The 17,950-nt window shown below is 39.1% G+C and overlaps 2 long non-coding RNA genes across 4 annotated transcripts in view; both read right to left on the bottom strand.

Moving 5' to 3' along the window:
• The window catches only part of LOC148188866 (uncharacterized), a 142,302-nt gene extending 139,710 nt beyond the window's left edge, over positions 1-2,592 (bottom strand). Inside the window, exon 1 of the long non-coding RNA XR_015777223.1 lies at positions 2,053-2,592. This is a non-coding gene — a long non-coding RNA (uncharacterized LOC148188866). The remainder of the gene's footprint in view (positions 1-2,052) is intronic.
• Positions 2,593-2,876: 284 nt separating this feature from the next.
• LOC148188865 (uncharacterized) overlaps positions 2,877-17,950 on the bottom strand; it is a 45,464-nt gene continuing 30,390 nt past the window's right edge. The window contains exon 3 of one of the 3 annotated variants that reach the window (XR_015777221.1): positions 2,877-5,375. This is a non-coding gene — a long non-coding RNA (uncharacterized LOC148188865). Of the gene's footprint in view, positions 5,376-7,158; positions 8,104-15,643; positions 16,619-17,950 lie in introns of those variants that run through there. The other 2 variants (XR_015777220.1, XR_015777222.1) reach the window with 2 other exon arrangements.

Below are 17,950 nucleotides of genomic sequence, written 5' to 3'. Positions count from 1 at the left end.
GGGCATGTTTGTTGGCTTGCTGACTTCCTCAACACTGTGTCCATTCCTCATCCATCCTGCTCGCAGGCTCTTGCTGCTATTTAAGTAAACAGGGGATTTTCTCTACCTCCTTTTCTGCCTTGTCCATCAGACACAACTCACACTCCGGTTAATGCCCAAGAGAGCACGAGAGGGAGACAGCTCGGAGCCTTTTTCCTCTGCTGCTCTGACACTGATTCAGTGCTGGAGGTTGGCTGCGAGAGGTGAGCCAGGAGGGAAAATAATTATTTCTATGGGAGACGATGCATGTATGTGCACACGCACATGCATATAGGCGTGCGTGTATGTAGCCGAAACAGCTGGATGTCTCCTTGGCTTCTCACCAAATAGAGAAAATAAAGAGCAAAAACATGTTCTGTCACTGCTCTCAAAGAGTGACCATTACTCTCACTACTTTTTGACATTTTAGTACTTTGATTGTGTTGGAAATGTTTCAGAATTATTATTTTTGAAGACTGGCATGAGCATAAAAAAATGCTGGTTATGATATCCCTTTTCAATTAGTTTTGGGGATTATTTCTCACAGCCCATTTCTGTTACTGCAAGAAAATATTTATCACGAGAAACTGAGAAAAGAAAACATTCTCCTGTGGGCCTCTGTCTCCTGTGGTCATGAGCTTGGTTGATGCTCTACAATTCCTCAACTAAAATCTGCTCTTACCTCTGTGCCGAGTTTGCTCTCTCAGTAGTGCATCAGAATTTGAAAAAAAAGCCAAGTTGCCAAAAGGCTGCAGCAAAAATTCAACACCATTTTGATAGAGGGGGACACTAGTGCACCTTTAAGCTAGTTGCTGACAAGAAGGTTAAAAAGACAAGAAGTCACAGCATCATATTGCATACAATCATTCAGGTACAACACATACGCAGCAAAATCTGGTCTGCACTTTGCCGAAAGGCTCAATAGCTGGTGCACAATTCATTTCACTGGGGCAAGATATAGGTGTGAATTACAATTTTTGGCATTACTAAAAAGATTATTTGTAAAAGATCAAAATGCTTTCTATATGAAAATGTTATGTTGTTTATCAGTTGCATTTATTCGTGCATACCCAAAAAGTTTTGTCAGGTCGAGCGCAACCAAAGAGGGTAAAAACAGTGCACCCGAAGAGCACAACCACTTCAGTAATCACAACAACAACAATAATAATGATGACATTGGCTAAATTTACATGCTTCAGAGAGATAGATGGCAGATTATCAGCTACTAGGAGCTTCTGCAAAAGTCACCAGAGTGCATCTGGACAGTTATAAAGTACATTAGCCGATTACTGCACAGGCAAAAACATGTACCTGCAGCAGAGTGTAGGACAAACACCTGCTGCAGTGCATCAATTATTTCTTAGTTGTGATTATTCATTACTAAAATAAAACAGGATGCACCACAATTAAACAGTAACTCATGCCCAACAATATGAGTAATTATTTGTCCATATTGATCAGCTAATTTCAGCACAATTTCTAACTTACTTAGCAGGTAGAAAGAGCAGAACTAAGCAGCCAGCAGCAGTAATTAACTATGGCGCTGAGATTATTATTTCTTTCTTTATTTGTGCAATTATTATCAGGGATTTTTTTTATGAGCTAGACCAGCAGCGCCCCTCCAGCATGTGGCGCTCTAGAGGACCGCCTATATGCCTGTACCAGAGCCGGCCCTGCTTGGTGGCCACCCACCAGCAAAAATAAAGAGTAGTAGAAGACGAAAACCAACCTATTCACCGAGCTAACGTGTACAGTAAATGTATAATGTTACAAAAACATTAATTGTGCTCAGCACATGCTGAATTCACCACATAATGTTAGCTACAGTAGCTAACGTTAAGTTAATTAGCTAGTTAGCTAATGCTAAGTTAGCAAGCTAACATTGCTGACTTACAGCTGTTGCATTAGATTAAAATGACTTAACTTGAATAAACATGCCGAAACATAACATGAATAAAACTGTAGGCAGTTGCAGCACTCATTCAAGACATTTACTGCAGTGCAAATTTACTTTAAGCAGAAACAAAACTTTACCTTTTTAGGTGGTACATCTTGGTTGGCTTTCTGGGCCTCTAAGTATGAAGACAGCAGTGAGTGAAGCTCTTCTGACCAGTAGCAAACTGTCTCAGGTAGCCATGCTTTGGCCTCTCCTCCTGTTATTTTAGGAAAATAAGTCCTGAGCCTTCATTTCCCACATCTTCTGCCATGTTTGTTGCTGCTGAGCAAGTCCAGCAGTTTCCTCTTCCTCTGCAGGTTGGTGTTCAGACATCATGACTTACTCCAGCAGCACCTGCAGACTGGGTGTTGTTGGTCCTTCTGGTTCACTGTCACAACAGGTCAGGTAGATCAGGTATATCCTCAACTTCTGACACATTCAGAGGTGTTTAACACATTAGCACATTTCTGGGAAAGCAGTGCAGGTTATCATCAATAAAACAGTCTCTAATCTTCACAAACAACTGCTAGTATCATCAGTGAGATTCTCCAAAACATAATTTTGCATTATCTGGTTAAATCCCTCTTGGTGTGCTCCTCAGTCATGTGCTGTTTCACCAACTGAGTGAGCAGCAGCAGAAGCAGTCAAGGTAATCACCTGCAGGTGTGCACTGATGGGCTGCTCCTTTAAGGAGGAGCTAACATCCTTAACCACACCCAGCTCTGTGCACTGAATGTGTCACAGCCAGAGACTGTATATACATTTATTTACAGTCTATGGTCACAGCATACACTATAAAAACCCACCCTATCTTCTCTCAGTTTGGAGACATAACTATAAAGTAAAAATGTTTGATATATACGAGTAACCATTTATTTACATTGTTTTCACATTCAAAATAATCAAAAAGACTTACAAGAAATCATGGTCAATATTCTTTATTAAATCATATTATTTTACATGATTTATTTAATTTCAAATTACAGTCACTCTGCCGCTCTTTTCTATTCCTTCACCTGCCCATTTATATACTACTACTACTTTGCTGCATGTCGTCCTCTTTCTCTCTCCCCCTTTCACGCTCAAACTGTCCTGTTGTTTAAAGGCAATAAAGGCCCCAAAAAATAATCATAAAAAAACTGACTAAAAACTGTTACCTCAATTTTTTAGGCATTAATTTTTACACAGTATATTAGGTCCTAATTTATTTTTGTTAACTCAGTAGAGTTAAAACTCCACTCGAGCATGCACCTGTACCTGTTATCTTTAAATTATCTTTCAGTTTCAGTATATCTGCCCAAATGTGTGAAAATGTCTCAAAAATTGTGATAATATTAGAGCTGTGAAAAACGTTTTGTTTTCTATGATTAAGTAATCACCGCACTACTTGAAGTTATTTATTTATATATACATTTATAGATATTTATCTAAATGCTGCAATGCATTATATATGATGCCAAAAAACAGATGTAATTTCTCGGAGGTGACACAGGCTTTGACAATTCAAAAGGTCATTTTCCTCTGTGCTAATTAAAAGTGGGGCAAAGAAAGGACCCTTTGTTAAATATCACGTATCCCGGAGAATGCCAAAGACAGCATGATAATGAATGCTTGTGATGTCTCTTAAGGTTAGCCTTTCCATCTTCATCTTGCTTGTTTTTGCTGGCAGGTCAAAAGGAAGGCTGGGCCTGCAGGACCCTGTCAGTCTGCTAAATCTTCTGCTGCCTTTTTGCTCCAAATTAGTATGCAAGCAAAGAGTTTGACCTCTTACATCTAATATGCATAATTTATATTTGTAATTTCATAAATTCAGGTTTCATTAAAAGATATTATAACCATATGCTGCACACTATTGCCATAATTATTTAACCTTGATTTATTAATGCCAGTTTGAAATATATACTCTCAAAAGTCTCATTGCTTTGTATTCAAAGATCTCTGGGTAAGAGTTTCAGTAGTCTCCAAAAGTTTTGCTGTTATACTTACAAACTGTTTACAACAGATATCATTTTCTGAATGGTGCATATCTGATTTTAAGGCGTAATTTAGTAGATAAAAAGTCAGATAACCAAACAGGGATGTCAGCTAGTATGCAAATATAGCACCTGCTAAAATGTGTGGCATTTCCAAGGCCTAAAATTCAGACATGACGAGAGACTTTTAAGGGAATGCATATCAATTACTCACCCCATTATGCTGAATTTGTGAAGAATTCTTAATGCCTCGGTGAATGAAAAAAATGTTGAACTGCAGTAAAGGGGGTTCACATTTAAAAGCATCAAAACAATATCAAAACATGATTTCAAACTCATGCAGTATAATTCCAGTCTCATTTATCCAGTCGTATGCTTAGTACTTCCCCAACAGACAGCCCTTTATGAAGGAGAGTCAGTGACATTTATCAATGCTCTCTTCAAAGCCAGACTGTACTGGCAAAACAATACATTTACACTGCTAAAACCCAAAGCTGCTGGTCTACTGCTGCCTTGATCCGTAGTTCGATTCACTGTGTGACTTTGGTGTTTTAAAGGGTTAGTTTGCATTCAGCAAAGTCAAACAATAACAAAAACAAAGTACAGATTGAGGTAGTGGTAGACAAGCAGCTCCAGTGTTCAGTGAGGTAAAATTACTTTTTTTTGTCAATGGATTTTGGCTTTGAAGAGAGCATTGATAAGTTTCACTTTTAGTTCAGCTCCCCTTCAGAAAAGGTGGTCTGTTGGGAAGTACTGAGCATATAACTGAATAAATGAGACTTACTGTATGAGTTGTGTGTAAGTTTGTAAACAGATGTATTTTATAGATTTCTTTTTCTGTTAAATATGGACCCTTAAGACTTCAATTCATCAAGAATGTCTTACCACACCGACCTCGGTAACAATGTTTTATCACCTCTCTCCCATTCTCTGAAAGAGGCTTGATTTCTTTCTCAAATTTCTTATAGGCATTTAATTGTTTTATCAGTTCTGACTTTAAGCACCCTGAGATGGTGATGGTAAACTATAAGTTTTCCTGGAAATGCCAAATGCAAAAGGTGATGTGTTGTTACTGTGTTTCAGTTTTCACTCACTATAGACTTTGTCCTTTGGGTGCATGAATGCTAAGATGTGCATGCAAATCCTCAGGATAAACTGTGTAAGGTCCAGGGGCCTCACCACTCTAAACAGACTTTTCTTCAGCACTCCACAATGGACATCAGCTCCAACATCTTGGCTCAAAGCCTAAAGGCCATGCATCACATGCCTCTGGCTCTTATCCACGTTGAGGTGACAGCAACACTGGAAGCATTTACATTGCTCTCCTGCGGCGATGTCATTACTGCGAGTGTGGTACTAGGTCTCCCATGCCCAGTCCTGCTGTCCTCATATCAGATCCCCCACTGCTGGTCTTCCCTCTCCCTGCTGAGGCCGGTGATGTGTTGCTGCTAAAAGAAAACTGCAGGTGATGACCTCTCTTTTTTCCCCTGCCAAAGTAGTGTCATGTACCTCCACCTACGGCCTTGTCTCCCACAGCCACTGATTGTTTTGTATGCTTACTGTACATTGAGGAAGTTACTGAAATGGTGCATCTAGGGGCATAAGTTCACTGAAATAGTAATAAATGGCACGTTTTGTATTGTGAGGCTAAATTCTTGTAACTTTTTTTTACCCAGTGGGAATGCTACACTTCAGATGCAGAGCAGAAGGGAAATTAACTTTTGCAGGCACACTGTAGGGACTGTGTCAGTAATCACAAACACCTCCCCCACAGGTGCAGAGGTGACCTGCCTTGTAAGAGAGCAGGTGGTGTGTGGCCTTCAAGATTGAGTCGTAACGCCACTCTGCTTTAACTTACAGAGGTGTTGATGGTCGTGTAACACGTCAGCCCAGTAATACGTATATAGGGTGTGTTGGCAGCCTCTGTCAACAAGGTGGTATGTGAGCCACCTGAAATAAACATCTTAGCCCCGACATTCACATAAAAGTTTTAACCATTATTGTCAGCTTGGTACACTGATCTTGGACTCCAACTATAGAAGACTGCTACACTTAATGAATTGAGAGAAAAAAACAACCAAACTCCATTTTTCTCACCAAGCATATATCAACACATTCTCATTCCAACTCGTCACATGTTGCCGCTTTTCAGTGGACTTCCACATCTACATATTACGTTTAGGATATCCATCTGTGTCTGCTCTTTACGTTTCAGGATGCCGCTGGTGTGATGTCAATAAATGCACATGGTGGGATAACGTGGCACATGGTTATGTTTAGACAACATGAGCATATGGCAACCAACGCCGAAACATCAACAGAAGTGCATGCTGGCACAAACTGGTAGGTTTAGGGAAGAAGGCGCATGGTAAGATGTGGGAAAAAACTTTCAGACTGGCATCAAACAATGGGCTCCTACGTGAAAGTCTGGGCTTTGTTGCTCCCATCCACCATCTGTCCTACCCATCCTATCGGTGCCCTTGTGCTCCTTAATTACGTTGTGGTTACAGGCAGTCTTTCAAAACAATGGCATTCTGTGGCGTATCATGTGCACATGACAGGTATCGTCTCGCCATATTCTCAAGTGACACCGCCTGTCCATATATCAGTCTGATATGCAGGTGCCGTCCTGCCGTCCTGCCATCCAGCAGTGTATAATAACAATGTGACCGCTTTGGTCCACATTCTCAACTGATGCTGTCCAGCGGTGTATCAGGCGCACACTAACGGTGCCTTTTGGCATCAGGATTTAACCATGAAAGCACTGTGACAGCGATGGTATTTCACAAGTTTGGAGTGAGAATGGGCTGCAAATGTGCAATAGTAAAAAGAAACAGCCAACAGCCGATGCATGTATGTAATGAAACGGACACAACCAAAACTGAGGCTAGAGGGGAACTATGAGTGTCATAGTCTAAAGTGTCGGGCCACTGACCAAAGCTGCAGTATTTGATGAGTTGGAAGTGAGAGCTTGATGCCCTGTAGCTGATACATTACCAAACATGCCATGGCCAAGAAATCTTCTTTACTTTCCCTTCCATATTTCAAATTCTGACCTGAATAAAACAGGTGAGGCTGACAGTCATTCTCATGCAGGTATCCTCATATTCAGAAATGAACCAGCTGAAGGGAAAAATCCACAGAACAGTTCCTCAGTGTTGGGCAGAACTGTCTTTGGTTATATAGGGCCTCATGTTGAGGTTTTGCCGCTCACAGGGACAGGGGGAAATGTATGGTATAGACTATTCACAGTTCACAAGCACAGTCCAGCATTTTAAATGATAAAAAAGCTGAATGTTTTACAGCTGTTTCTGTTTTGTCCACCTTCCAATTGACTAGATTTACAAGCACATTATATGACAAGATTGTAAATTTGGTTAGGGTCAGGTATGTAGCATATTCCAAAGGGACAATGTACATTACAGTAAGTCACATTCAAACAAATGTAAATGAATCTGTGTTAGCAGAAAATCCAGTTTTAATTGGGTGTCACTCTATCTGATGTTAATTGGCATCCTACAATAATAAAAAGAATACAACATGAAGAATACAATATATTCAATTGTTAAAAACACAGAACACTGAGTTAAAAAAAAGTCATATAATACAGTGAAATATGTACAGGTTAAACATATACACAGTTAAACATGCAGATAAAATCCAAATAACAGATGATGCAGGTACAGTATGAGTGAAGTTTTAGCAGATTTAGGAAATGATTTTCAAAAAACTAGCGGAAAATGTCTAGAGAAAAATTAAAAAGCTTAATAATAATCATAATTATATATTTAAAATGGTTATAGAATGATTATACATTTTTAAGCACTTTTTTCAGGTCATACCCTTTAAAAAAAACACAGTATTTTCAGGTAGTTTTCTTGCACATTTAACTTATTTCTTGAAAATATTTGGTCATGTCTTCTTTCATTGTTCATTGCCTTTTCCCCATGTTTTTGAAAGAAATCAAGCCAATTTGCGTAGGTTTCAAAGGGTTAAGGGCAAAAAGTTTTGCAAATGAAAATGTTGTCAGGATGCTGTTGACATGTCAGTGTCACAGTAGCGAGTTCAATAATCAGGCTACATCTCAAGTCTTTTCATATAGTCTCGAAAAGGTTTGCTGTGATGGTCTGAGCACGCACATGCAAATTTCTGTGACCCGAGATGCCAGCAGAGCCCCTGTGATCAGAGAACAAGCGTGACAACGCATATCTATCAATACTGTGCTGAGTTAAGTATAATCAATAGCAATCATTAAAAAGCCATGTGCTTTCTTGTTCAGCACATTGAAAAATGTGTCTGTCTCAGTTCAACTTTTTGCCATCAAGCTATGAAACCTTAAAAATGCTGATTGTCTAGACTACAGCAAACCCAATACATCCACTAAGTCTTGTTGCCTTGGAAACAAAGGGCCTGCCGAGAAGCCAAGAGTGAATAATAATCTGTGAGATGTGGGGATGGTATTGGAGGGGAGGCAACCAGTCTATGAGGGCTGAAGCGTGAAGGTGTGTGTGTACGAGTGTGTGTTTGTGTGAGTATACATGATGCACAATGCATATGCTTGTGCTGGAGTAAGGGGACTTTGGTGTTTGAAGAAGATGTACCAGGATCAACACCAGCAAGTTGAGCTCCTGCGCTTTTCCCTCACCTTTTTTTTCTCCCGATCTTCTCTAAAACTCCTATTGTCATCGCTATGAGCAGTCTCTGCAGGAGCTTCAAAAATAAACATCACATCTTTCTTTGTTACGTCTGTGTTGAGCTTTGCATCACAACACTCAGGGTGGACTGAAAATGTGAAAGACGAGACTCAGCAGGGGACGCTCAGCGGGTGCCACCACACCCTTTTATTTACTGTCCACTTCCTCCTGAGTAATGGGCTGTGCCATCCAGCTACCCCCCGCTACTCACACCTCATCCAGTGTGTCACTACAACTGCATGAAACATGCACTTTTCCATTCCCTGCCATTGCTCATGATGTATAGATATTAAATATATAGTTGACTGTCATAAAATGTCCTCACCGAAGACCATTTGTCAGGTGTTCAACCCTGCTGTGAGAGCTGAACGCTTTTCCACACTGTCATCAAGATTTCCTCTTTCAAGTTCATGTACAAAGTGGAAAAGATTTCAGAAAATTCATGTTAAAAGTGGCATTTTGGTTTGATAAGACATGGGTATGTATTTTAAAGGGCTCCTTAAAAAATGGACATGAAAGTGACACTCGACATTCAAAGCTGCACTCATCAATATATTTATATTAACAATGGATGCGATGACCATGCTTGATGTGAAAAGGAATCGCTTATAGTAATGAACATTTGTACGGTGCAGATAGGCTGAAATTTTACATCTCAGCAACACTGTGATTATGGTGCGATTATGTTTAGGCACAAAAATAACTTGGTTTTGGTCAGGGAAAAAAAATGTTTTCAAATATGGTTTCGGTGACACAATCACGACTGAAAATACTGCTGTTGTCTCACTAAAATACAATCAGGTTTGTTGGTCTCAAATAGCCGTCTCGCCTTGATGTCACACCACCCACCATCCCCTCGACCAACCGATAACAAAGTCAGCTAATATATTATAATAAGATTTATGACTCTTTAGAAAGGTTGATATGATATAAAACTTGCAACTGTTACATATTTGTGGTTTTCAAAAACTGACAATGCCAACTTTTTTTTTTTGGTGACAGGGCTGGCAGATCCCCTCAGATCTATGGCTAGCTTTAGTGTCTTTCTGCTCATTGTTTCAGTTTTATTGCCCACAACTTTATTGTTCTGTGTTTACAATTAGCACTCCCATTTATCCTGTAGCAATACGCTGCTTTTAGTGAAAATGCTCTGATAAATCCACAGCACACAGCAACAAAGAGCAGAGAGACAAATTAGCGAGTAGCTGGTAAACATAGTCAATATCTAAACAGCCAGATATTTCTTTCTTAGGAGTGAGAAAAGTGACAATATACCACTCATCTGAAGTTTGGTGAAAATGTTTTTCCAGCCCCAGTTTTTGTCCTGATGTGTTACATTCAATGTCTCGTACATGCCAGAAAGCAGCATGGATGCCAGTGAAAATGTTACGGTGGCTTCTTCTTTTTTTATATTGCTTACTTAGTATATCTCTCAAACTCTGCGCAGACTATATTTTGAGCAATGATCGAGTATGGCTTGGACAGAGATGGACAGTGTTTTGTGACAACCCGCCATTGCACATTGCAAGGAAAGGGGCTAAAATCAGTGCATCTGCTGAGTCTCAGGTTTCCATCACTGCCATTCGGAGCTGATAAATACCTGGAAGTGAACGCTTATTGTAACCTTTCCCATCGAATACAACAGCCAGATGTTAATGGGTTATTTGTCCAGTGCAGAGGGGGCTTTAGAGTCGGTGTTTCATTAGCCTGGTTTGATCTACAGCAGTTTCTGAAGGCTTGTGTGTTGTGTTTTGCTGCCACAGAGAGAATAAATTCATGACAACTGAAAACTAGCCCAAAGCCTCTGAAGACGTCTTTACTGCAGAAACAGATGGTGGACTGAATCATCTATCAAGCAGCCAAGAATTACCACGATCACAGATGACGAGGAGTTCATCAGACAAAAAAGACGAACGCTAACTGAAAAAATAATTCTGTCTGCTTTGAGAGCCTGACAGGAAAATTATGTGTTTGATAGACAAATGTGGAATTTTGCTTTAGTCGTTATTTCATGTTTCACTTTCTCCAGAGAAAAGACTTCAGGCATTACAACTCCCTTCTCCTTGATATAATACATTCTCCTTGTGAATGTGTTATAGCTTTAAAAAGTCATTTTTCCAAAAAAGTGCTGTCTGAAAATGGGGAGTCATTTTATATTCAGACCAATATATCAATATTGTGTTTACAGCTTGTTCTGCTGCCACCAAGTGGTCAAAAAATCATGTTGTGCTGCTTTAATTATGTCGAGATCAGAGAGGTCAGTTTTCCTTTTGTTGATCTTTAGTCTAAAGTAACAGTACTGGTTAATTCTGTCTTCTAGATAAAACTTGCATACACATTTGAAGTTCTTCAGTATTTAACATTATATAAAAGCATCATCTTTATCTCTGACTGGAGCGCCTCACTAAAAACAGACAGCTCATTAGAATAACACCTTTTTGCCCCTTGTTTGTTTCACCAGGGAGAAGAGGCAGAGCGCTTTAAATGTAGGTTTTTGATGTTGCACTTCTCATGAAGAAAATGTTGTGAAGCAAAGCAGGCGGGGGTTATCCAAGTTCAAAGAATGCCAAAAATGTCTGTGCATGTTTGTTTTGTTTCGTCTCCCTTAAATAACTGAATCACACTAGATGAATTTTGATGCCCCGTGCTGAAGTGGGCTTCTAATCTTCAAAACCAGGTGGGAGTAGTCCGTCTTTAAACAACTTTTTAAAAACTCACAGATGCAAAGAAAACATTTTTGCTGAGAGTAATAGCAGTCACAACCTTTAATCTCTGTGTCAGATAATTAAAGAGCTGTGAATTGGCTCCGCTTTGACCTGCCAATTCCTCATTAGCATTTAATATGAAAAGAACTAAGCATTAAAATTTTAGCATCTTCCAGCACACAGAAATTTATTCTAATAGGTTAAAATCTCATTTGAATCCAATTATGCCTTTGCCATTTGATTAAAGTGTCAAAAAGCTTACCAGTGAAGTGTAACAGAGGTAATGAGCTGAAACCTCAGTTTTAGCATGTTAGAGATTTCACAGGTCTGTAAACAATGGGGGGTGTGGGTGTTTGGAGAATGGGAACATGGAGTTACAATCACTGGATCTCCTCAACACGTCTCGACATCATTGCCGCCTTTTTACCATGATGATGCTGTTTGGTAAAAAAACTCATTACTGCATCCCATAGACCACATTTTCTTGTGTGACCATTCAGAAATTCTGAGAGAACCTATTATTGCTTGCATCTCTATTTCTGTCTATTAAAGGGCCATGCATGTAGTTATAAAGAGAACTGGGGCCCAGTTTCGTGAAGCCAAAAAAGTTTGATTTCAGTGCGCAAAATTACCTGGATTGTGCATCTACATCGTTGGGCCCATAGAGCAGATGTACTCAAGACTTTCACTGACCAAGCAGCTAACTTCTAGTTTAATCCTTCACTAACTTAAATGGGGATAAAAGGATTTAATCATGTAGCTCTTCTAGACCTTCAAAATGTTATCAGACTTAAAGTATCAAATCCCGATAGCGAAATAAGTCATACTGCAGGGATTGTGATGCTTAAAAAAATGTACCCATTGATTTATAGATGTCTCTTTTACAATGTAAACCGTTTGAAAAAGGTCTTTTGGGGCCACATGGTATCATGTGACAGACCTGGAAGTCGTAATTTTACAATTAAGCAAATATGTCAAATCAATCAAGAGCAACCGCCATAATATAAAGAGCGAGAAGGACCATATTGGGCACATGTGAGGGAAGATGGATAGATCCAACAAACTTCTGACTTTCAATCACGAGCCAACTGATTGTTTCCCGTGTGAAACTAAAAGTCATTTGAATAGTTTTAATAATAACGCAGTGTGCTAGCATGTTTAACATACTCTGCTAGTGACATATTACCTTACGTTAGTAACACACATTCTTATTTTAAGGCAAATCATGTTTTTTTCTAAACTTAACCATGTGCTTTTATTGCATAAACTTAGAAAGTAAACCTTTTTTTTAAAATTTTTTTTAGTTTTACCTACATTCTAAGTAAATTTTTAATTCTACTGCGTGTATTTAATGAGCACAAACTGTACATTTCTTGTAAAAATGGAAGTTTATCTGAAAAAAGACGATGGATGCAACGACCACAAATTGAGCCTCAACGCCTAACACTGATGCAGGGGGGTTCCTAGCGCATCGTATTTTCACAGGCCACTGACCAATCATCTGCAGAGAATGTCGGAGAATAACGGGCTAACGTGAAAAAACACAAATGGCCGTATGTCGAGCCAGTGTATGATTTGTCTGTTCTGGGCTACTGTAGAACAACATGGGGGACCCTCTTAGTATGTAGATATGTAGATTGTATGTAGATTCCAAGGTAACAAAAGCACACCATTTCTCAGTGTCAGGTACTTATACACTAATGAAAGCATAGTTATGAATATTACATAACATTTCTGCAAATATATCCTCCTAATCCCTACACACTGGACCTTTAACGTCATACGCGGTCTTTTGCTGTCATAACAAATATTGCTACGAGTTTAACTAAAGGGGAGGAAATACAACCTTTTCCTTGGCTCTATTGCCTTCTGCATGACCAGATGGAATAATATGACTTGATAACCTGTTCGCCTTAGGCTATTGCTTATTTCCATTATCAAATAGAGCAATATAAGAATGCATTTCATGTGATAACAAAGAAGTCGAACAGTGTGTGTGACAATATTTGTTTTTCCTCTTAGTGCAAAGAGAGAAAAAAAAAAAAGTGCTCCAGGCTGCAAACCCACCCAGAGAAATCAATTTGCAGGTTCGTTGTAACCTGAAACGTATTGAACTCCCATACGGAATAATTTCTTCAGGTAATACAGAGGCAGTGTCTCAAAGAAAACGCAGGCTGAATTTTTCAACCTCAAATGAAAAATTAAAGAGAGCCCCTTTCAAAAAAGACAAAATTGATTCTACTCTTTCAGAATCAGAGGAAAGTGCTCGGTTACAAAATGGAGCACATTAAAACTTGAGGGTTTGATGTATACCAATCTGATTTACAGGTCTAAGCTTTAAAGGTGCAAACTGCTTGGTGCATGGTGGATTTGGCTTATTAAAGCTCCAGGAGCATTTCTGGCATCACAGTTTAGCTTTATGTGAAAAGGTCAGGCCTGAATCCATTACACAGATGCAACCATGTGAACCATGAAAGATGAGTGTGAGCTGATAAGAAGGTTGTCCACATCATCACTTCATGTATGACAAGAAGACTTTTGTGTGATTTTGTGTTGCTTTTCTACTCTGTAAAAAGTACTTCATAAATAACATCATAAATAACCTGCAGATGTTTTTTACTTTATAAGTGAGAAAACACCCAATCAAAGGTCACTCTGTCTGGACCTTACACAGCAAAACTGGTGAAGTAAATCAGAATGAGTGGCAGGGACAGAGAGCTAAAAACCGACTCTCAGCTATTCAACAGTTCAGTAAACACTCTTTTCAGAAACTGCTACTGACACAAATGGTGAGTTTTTAAGTCTAATTGATTTCAATGTTTCTCTGCAAAATGCAACAACTGATAAACTGCAGTTCAACCCAATAAACATTTATTTGCTACTACCGCAAAACACTTTCTTTTAACAAGACAATTAGTCAGAAAGTGTGTATTATCCAAAATAAGTTTCATTTATTTTATCAGCTGTGACCAGCAGCTCTATAGCTTGCTCTGTCGGTTAATTGGTTGCCAAAAATGTGCCCTTCCTTTGGCGGCCACAATGTTTGCCTTAGGAGGCCTAAATCTGGCATGGAGGACAAGTGTGTTTGGGTATGAAGGTGTGTGTTTGTGTCTGTTAGAGAGCATGTAAATGAGAGAGGCCTATTGCAAAAAAGTAAATTACTTTCAAATGGATTTACAGACTTGCACAAGATTTTGTGGGAAATTGATCATGAGCTAACAGTCAGCTAACTTTCTGTTCTCGTCAGTTGGCAAAAAGTGGCAACATGTGAATGCATGCAAGTTTGCTATTGCAAATTCATCCCTGTGACATATTTCTCTCACCTTAGGGTGGGCATGAGGGACACACAGTGTGTCTCTCTCTTTTCTGTAATTTAGTCTATTGCTGTCGATCACTGTCTTTACACTCAGGTCAGCCCATTTCAACCTTGTTGACCTTGCTGTTTCTGAACCTTCCCGGACTTGTTCTAACTTATATGACAAAGAATAGAGTAAATAATAAATATTTTTCCTATTTTAATGCCAATAGTTCCTCTGAAAATGCATCATTATGATGTGCATCCTATGTAACTGTAACTTTAACATTTTTTTTTTCGAAAAGCTCCTGCAAAATCAGGCATTTCAGGCCACAGCAATAAAAATAACAACCGGTGAAATCCTGGAGGGACTGTTTAGTAATAAAGTATCGTGTAGCAGTTTAAAATTGCAGACAATGTTTTCATTGTGCTGTTGATGGACACTATTCTCCTGCAATGTAATCCAGAAAGGATATAGAACAGAAAAAAACTGGAGGTGGCGGTGAAACTGCTGCATTAGTCATATCATACCAACACACTAATTAGCGCTAGATTAAAAAGTAAAACTGATACTGATGGGAATGTCATGATTTTGCAGGTATTTGGTCCTAAACCATGCATTTGACAAATCAAAATTTGGCAATCCATCCTACAGCATTCACCAAATCCAATTTTCAACCTCATGGCACTAGGAGAAATGTCAGGAGATCACCAAAGTGATGAGGATTCATCATCTTAGCAGCATGATTGTCTGTACATAGAGATGTTGGGATAATTCAGTCTGGATGAAAACTGTGTACCAACCCACCAGCCAACTGACATTGCAATCCCAAGAGCCATGCCGCTAGCGTGGCTAAAAGTCAATCACTGCTCAATCAATATAACAATAAAAAGAAAATTACTCAGTATTTGTCTAAATGACTCAGTAATGACACAAGTCACATTAATCTTTCCAATACATTTAGAAAAGTGATTCAGTCTTTTCTGGAACATGTTCCAGTTGTTGATGGTAGAGGTAGATAGAGACAGTTCAATGATTTTATGAACAGTTGAAGATACAAATAAACTTACAGGCAGGCAGGTGGGCACGGGTGGTTTTACAGCAAAGCAACATGGCAACAAGCTACAACAATCTGACATCTGACTGGAGAGAAGGGGCTGGTATATGTGCTGCAGGGCTGATGAGGCAATGAGGTGCAGGTGGTTGCAGAAGTGGTGAAATGAAACTAAGGGTAATTACTCAAGCACTGGACTTAAAGGATCACTTCACCCTAAAAATGACCATTTGTAAATCAATTGGTCATGCCGTGTTATCCTGAATTTGTGTTACCTTGAATTTGAATTTTACTTTCTCATGTGCCTCCTCAGAAAATGGCAAACATATTGATTTATTGATTGTCTGGGGATTACATTTAACAACAGCAAAACTACATCAAAACGTCCATTTACAAACTCGTAAACAACTTGTGCAGTATAATTCAGCTTTTAGTCACATGCTCAGTACTTATCACACATGTATTGGTGAAAATGTCTTTGTGCAACAACTCTCATCCCAACTCCTCACATATTGCCAACAAAAGCACATGGACTGAGATTGCTTCAAGTCAAGCACTCGTTTTTTCTGTGCAGTGTACTTCTCGGGCTGTTTTGGTCCCCAGATTTTGCCGCTGCAGACATGCAGGCAGTGGCATGGAGGGAGGGAGAGATTGCACCGTAAGGTGAAGAAGTGGTGAATTTACAGCTCACATCAAGTTAATATGATACAGTCTCTGGCTTTTATCTAGGGTCTGCAAAACATGTTGCGCATTAGCACCATTAGCTTGTTTACTGTAAGACGTGAATGGTGCTGTCAAACTGAATGTCCTGCAGAGCTCTTTAAAACTTCAAAACTATACTAATAATGCACATGGCCATTTTGTGCATGAAGTATTCCTTTAAGTAACGGATCTGAATACTTAGACCATCACTGGATTGTGAAGCAGACAGGAGGGCAGAATCTGGAATAAAAGGAAAGTCAAAGGCATCTGTTTGACAGGTAAAAAATAACACCAGAGTGGTCTGGTAAATTGTGTGAAGAGAGAGAAGAAAAGAATCTACACAACTGAGGTGGACATTGTGACAGTTGGAGAAATTTAAATGAGTATTTTTTTTTTCATGAGACTTTTACAAGAGTTGTATCTTAAATGTCCTTCATCCTTCTGCTTTGACTTAAAAAGACAAAGACATGAAAAATGCCACAGAACATGACCAAAGCAGATGCCAAGTAGACAGCCTCAAAATATCCTTGAGTAAATGTCCTGCATACTGAGCTGAATGAACCATTGATTTCATCAGAAATGTACTGCCTCTCTTTGCTTGTTATTGATTTTGCAATGCACTTTGTTTACCGGCTATAGCGCACAATACGCAGTTCTATCTAATTATTGTGGAGAACGTGCATCATCAGGTCGCCTCAAAGGTAGGATTAGTCCTGGCAGGTCCGTGCTGCTTTTGTAACAGCAGCCAGAGTGAAGGTCAGTCTTTGTGTACTCCCTGACTTTTTAAGGACTACAAACTGACTTACGAATCGATCACACTGTTAAAATTGATTTCCTCAAAATACACTGAAGTACCATCTTTGCAACTCTCTCTGTCGCTGCTCCTAATATCATTAGTAATAGCATTTCAGATGTAATCACAAGGAGACTATTACTGAACCCTATTTTCACATTGACAAGAGAGTAAAATCATAATTAGGCACATAATTTCCTGGGCAAAAATGTGATAAAATGTTGATGTGTGGGCCTGAGAACAGTCGATACTGAAAGCTCTCTTTTCTTGCAGAAAAATCACAATATTTAAATGGCAAATACATTTGAAAAGAACAAGCAGGAGCAACAGGGGTGCTTCTTTCGATTAAACCCTTTAGCTACGAGGCAGTGAATAATGTTTGGTGAATAATTTATTATGAAGGTTTATTGATAAAAACGACTTGCCCCCAGTACGGCGCCTAAATATCTGCAAGGGAGCTGCAGAGAAGCAGAAACTAAAGTGACGACAATTTCAATAATTTGAAAGCAAATTAATCCCCAGCCTGTTTTATGTGTCAAATGTAATGTAAAATAATTCATCAGACAGAGCATCACTAAGCAGAGAAAATTAAGAACCTCAAATGAGGTGGTTGAATATTTAAACTTAATGCATGTAATCCCTTTACTTTACTCAAAATTTTGTCATGGTATGGGATACAGAGCATGCAGCTACTGCAACATGAAAACTGTTGTTGAAGCGACACACTGTGAAGCCCTCCTGAAAGTCGAGAGATTTAATCTAATTCACAAAGAGCTGAG

Source organism: Plectropomus leopardus, chromosome 8 (genome assembly GCF_026936395.1).
Source record: "Plectropomus leopardus strain MGB_pleo_1.0 chromosome 8, ASM2693639v1, whole genome shotgun sequence".
NCBI lineage: Eukaryota > Metazoa > Chordata > Actinopteri > Perciformes > Serranidae > Plectropomus > Plectropomus leopardus.
This window is presented reverse-complemented; position numbering and strand designations above follow the sequence as displayed.